This window comes from Otolemur garnettii, unplaced genomic scaffold, assembly GCF_000181295.1.
Source record: "Otolemur garnettii isolate 467f Iridium unplaced genomic scaffold, OtoGar3 scaffold00199, whole genome shotgun sequence".
Lineage (NCBI taxonomy): Eukaryota > Metazoa > Chordata > Mammalia > Primates > Galagidae > Otolemur > Otolemur garnettii.
In genome coordinates, this window is record NW_003852594.1 from 625,093 (window position 1) to 630,504 (window position 5,412).

At 36.1% G+C, this 5,412-nt stretch overlaps 1 non-coding gene across 1 annotated transcript; it reads right to left on the bottom strand.

Annotated features, from left to right (window-relative positions):
• Positions 1–752: 752 nt before the first annotated feature.
• Positions 753–915, bottom strand: LOC111721898. The gene has a single exon (XR_002770891.1). It is a non-coding gene; the product is annotated as a U1 spliceosomal RNA (small nuclear RNA).
• Positions 916–5,412: the final 4,497 nt, after the last annotated feature.

The window sequence follows — 5,412 nt, forward strand, 5'->3', positions numbered from 1 at the left end:
TTTCTTAGAGTTTTATTCCTCCTGGAATATTTCCGAGGTCCTTTATCATAATGCTTTTCTTTTAATCAGAGCCTTCATATTCAAATTACTGCATTGTCTCATGTTAATACCAGTAATGTAGCCATTTGGGTTGGATCCTTTTTACCCAACTTCACTTATATCCTCTTTACTTCTGTCACATTTTTAATGTGTCTCTCAATTACCACAGTTATCTTCAGATGCTGTGGGATTTTTGTTCATTCTTCCAGTACCTATCACTAAAGGGTAAATCAGTACGCTTCTTTTTTTTTTTCTTGAGACAACGTCTCACTCTGCTGCCCTGGGTAGAGTGCCATGGCATCATCATAGCTCACAGCAACCTCAGACCCTTAGATTGAAGAGGTCCTTCTTGCTTCAGCCTCTTGAGTAGCTGTGACTACAGGCATGAGCCACAATGCCCAGCTAGTTTTTCTATTGTTAGTAGAGATGGGACCTCACTCTTGCTGAGGCTGGTCTCAAACACCTGAGCTCAAGCAATTCACTTGCCTTGGCCTCCCAGAGTGCTGGGATTACAGGTGTGAGCTACTGTGCCTGGCTATCAGTACTTCTTTATTACTCCCAAATTAACAATCATCTGGAGAACGCACAGAATAGTTGTTAATTTTCAAGTTTTTGACAGTCACTGTCTGTCTCTGATGTGTACAGATGAAGGGAATGAAAGCTTGTAAGGTTGATTCCTCCTATTTTCTTTCTTTCTTTTCTTGTTTTTTAAACAGGGGAAAGTGAGATCACAGTCCCCCACTACCACAAATTATGCAGTTGAGTTTCCCACATTTGGGGAAATCGCAGGGGTAGCACATCCGGAGTGCAATGGGTACGCCTCGCCCTGGAAAAACCACCTTCGTGATCATGGTATCTGCCCTGCCAGGTAAGTATGATTTCTCCTATTTTCTGATTCAATGAGTGTCATGCTGGTCAGCATGCTGAGAACACTTTCAGCATCACTAATAGGCCAAGACAGTAGGTTCTCCCATCTCGGCCGTGCAAGTTAGCAGTTCACATGTTTTTACATGAATACCAACCAAGCAAAAGTTGTCCCTTTCAAAGCCCTGGAGGTGCTTCTCCTCCATATAAGATTTTAAAAGAGGTTCCAGGTTGCTGACCCTGTACTATAAGTTGTGTATGTCAAGAAAAGCCAGTATAAGGTCCTGTCCCTAGAATAAATTCCATCTGGATTCAAAGCGCAGTTGTGACACACTATTTCAGATGTGTGAGATATAGAAAGTTATTACATGTGTTTCCCTTTTTAATTTACAATGGTGCAACTTAATATATTCAATTATTAAGTGCAATATTGTGCATAAAGCAGTATTCAATAAATATTAGCAAGCATCACTTTATTACATTGCACGAAATCTCTTTATCTCCAGATATTCTGCTCCAGGAGTAATATCATATTCTCAAGGAAGAATTAGTTTTGTTTAAAAAATTAGAAAACAACCAAATACAAAAATCATATGTTTTTAAAGTTAACAAAGTGCTGGTAATGCCAAAAAAAAAAAAAAAAAAGTCTACAGGTTAAATTCTAGAGAGGTAGCAAAAGTGTCTAGTATAACAGAAAGCAGTGGGTCCTTTCTTCTTCCAAGAATATCTTGGGCATGAGTGGGTAGAGAATCAAGCTTGCCAAATGTAAAGGAACTCTTCTCAGATGAGAAAAAACCTGTGGGATGATTAACAACTATGTGAGGTGATGTGATGGATTTCAGTATGTGTGATCTCCAAAATAGAGCTAATTTTCCCTATCAATTCTTTCAAACAGGAAATTTTCTGAAAGCATAATAGAATGGAAGGCTGGAGGATGAATTAAAAAACAAAAGGAGTGTTTGAAGTCCTGTCCTGCTGTACTTAAATCACAATATCCTGCTAGATGTAAGGGGTCATGTCTTATCTGCAAGAAATATAAAACTAGGAGTGAACTAAAACTAACTCAGCGAAAAAAAAAAAAAAAAGAAAGGAAGAAAAGAAAGCAAAGAAAGAAACAGGAAAAATAGTTCATGCCTGAAAGAATTAAGGTATCATCTCCTCTTTGTAAATGATATCAAAGAAGGAAGAAAACAGGGTTTGGTAAAATTAAAATTTATGCAGGGGGACTCAATCAACAAGAACAGAGCAAACAATCCCATTATTAAGTGGGCAAGAGACTCGAATAGAAGCTTTTCTGAAGAAGACAGATGAATGTCTGAAAAAATGTCATGAAAAAATGCTCATCATCCCTAATCATCAGAGAAATGCAAGTCAAAACCACCCTGAGATATCACCTAACCCGAGTGAGACTAGTTCACATCACAAAATACCAAAGCTGCTGATGCTGGTGTGGATGTGGAGAGAAGGGAACACTTTTGCACTGCTGTGGGACTGCAAAGTAATACAATCTCTGTGGAAAGATGTATGGAGAATCCTCAAAGAGTTAAATGTAGAACTTCTAGAGGTAACAAACAGAGAAACAACTACATGTCCACACAAGAGAAAACCACAATTAAATTCAAATGGGGGAGGGAGGAGGCAGAAAGACGGGCAAGCTGTGATCTCATGTGCACAATGTAAGGGTGCACAGCACACTCCCCGGATAAAGGGCTCCACTGCAACTTGCACCTTACCTAGGAAAAGTAAACAATGTAACCTGATCATTTATACCCTCTTACTAATCTGAAAAAATAGTAATGAAATGATAGTGTCTGCTTACGATGAGAATAAGTGTTTTGAGAACGTAACCCAAAGCTTTAGCAGAAAAACATCCAGGAAATTTTTGCCATGGAGTCCTTCTCAACTGGGAGTATGTTCCTGCTGATTTCTTTCATGGAATGAGGGCAATTTTGTGACAATTTTGATGGAACGTCAATAGAATCTTATAGTCCAGATTTGACTTTGTCTGACTTATTTTTGTTTCTTAGTCTTAAAAAAAAACTTTTAAATGGCACCTATATTTCTTCATTTGATAATGTAAGAAAAAGAAGTCTGTATTGACATGGTTAAATTCCTAGGATGCTTAGTTCTTTCGGGGTGGATCAAATAACGGATATCATCATCTATGTAAGTGTTCTAACCTTGACAGAGCTGATGCTGAGAAATGAAGTTTGTAGTTTTATCTTTTAATTGTTTTTCCACGAGTATTTTGAAGTCCTCTCATATTTTCACAACTTACTTTAGATTCAGTCGATTTGTACTAAGTGCTTCTCATGATTGTCTTCCTTGATCATGTATCGCCACATCACATATTATTTCCAATGCTTTAGGATATTTTCAATTAAAGGAAAGTCTTACCTCTGTCCTTTTTCCAGGCTGCATGCAGAGTTGAAGTAGATTAGAGTTGCAGAATTTTGTGCATCTCCCCATGTAAAATCACCATGTACTTCTCTCTCTTCTTCCTTAAAAACTGTCTGGGAAAGTAAGCATCCATGAAAGACAGTTATCCCAGATCTCATTCTCATTCAGAGTTCGAAATATCAGAGTTATTGTCTTATTATCTTCCTTACTTTGCTAAGGAAGGAAGATAATACGTTGCTACTTTGATCTTTATCATCAGCTTTGTATCATGGATCGGTAATTGAATTTCCCTTGGAGTCATATAATAAAATGGAATTAGGATCACTGGTGTCAGGAACTCCTGATTCCGTAATATTTTCTTATTAATATTTCTCTATACACATGTGTTCATCTTTCATATTGATCGCTAGTCCCCAATATTTCTAGATTGTTTGGATTCTGCCTCTAACATTATAAAAGATAAATATTTTGCATATGGTTACTTTCAATCTGTCACAAGATATCACAATATGTCATTCAGGATTGAATGATGAACGTCTCAACTCAGCCGAAATGAAAAAACTTACAAAGAATGATATGGTTGTCTTCTTGAATATTTGACTGTCAATTCCTTTATTTGAATGTTCAAAAGACTATTTTTATAGAGAATGCATGGTTGAAACATTTATTCATTTATTTATTTAATTAAATCATAGCTATGTACATTAATGCAGTTGTAGTGTACAGTGTGCTGGTTCTATATACAATCTGGAATATTTTCATCAAACTGGTTAACATAGCCTTCATGGCATTTTCTTAGTTATTGTGTTAAGAAATCTATATTCTACATTTAGAAAGATTCACATGTACCCTTGTAAGATAAATCATAGGCATGATCCCACCAATCACCTGCCCTCCACCCATCCTCCACCCTCCCCTCCTTCTCCCCTTTCCCCAAATTCTTGGGCTATAATTGGGTTATAGCTTTCATATGAAAGCTATAAATTAGTTTCATAGTAGGGCTGAGTACATTGGATACTTTTTCTTCCATTCTGGTATGATGCTTTGCAGCTTATAATAACTCAGCTGCAATATGATTTTTGTGGCTTTACTGAAGTTCACGTTTTCTTTCCTGGCCCTGAAGTTCTTGGTGCATCAACTATTCTGGGTTTACTTGCAGTCTTCTCATTATACTGACCCTAACTATAATCACCGATTTTGTTGTAGGTTTTTTCTATTTTTAGAAAATTATCTGAATTTTTTAAATTATGAAAAAAATATATTAATATGGTCTACAACCTTACTACTTATTCATAATCTTTGAAGAAAGAGATAAACTTTTTACACATATAAATTCACAAGTGCATCTTTGTTCATATAAAGAAAATGTATTATCACGATCTGCTGATGAGTTTTCTTGGTTATCTTTATCTTAAACACATCTCTTTACTTCTTTACAGTATTTTCTCATAATTCTATCATCAATATTCTGACATCTCTATTTAGTACAAGTCATGCTACTACTATAATCCCAACATTTAGGCTTGAAAATAGAAGGAAGGGTCCTCATTTTCAGGAAATTGAAAGTATTTAGTTAGCAAACATACACAGCAGTAAGGATGTCTTGAACATGCTGTATTTCAACCAAATACTTGAACAATTCACTTTAATTGATCATCCAAATAGTCTTGACTTTTCTCTTAAATATACTAATAATGTAAAAACAATAAAGAACACAATTGTACTTCATTAAGAATAAAACCATCACGGAGCATTTAGAGAAATGCCTTATTAAACAAATTTTCCATTCTGCGGATATTACAGCGTATGCTTACACAAGTCAAAGGCCATAGCTGACCGCCTCTATTCTATCATATAAGCCAATCCAGCACATTATTGTGCTGTACCAGGGTGTCCAACTTTTTTTTATTCTTCTCTGCTGCACATTGGAAGAATATGAGTTGTCTTGGGCCACACAGTAAATACGCAAACACTAAAGAACTCTGATTTGCCAAAAAAAAAAAAAAAAAAAAAGGTCTGCACATACTTTCCGTAATACTACAAAAGATTTGGTGGTCTGGTGAGGATCACACTCTCTCATTCAGAGTTCGAAATATCAGAGTTATTGTC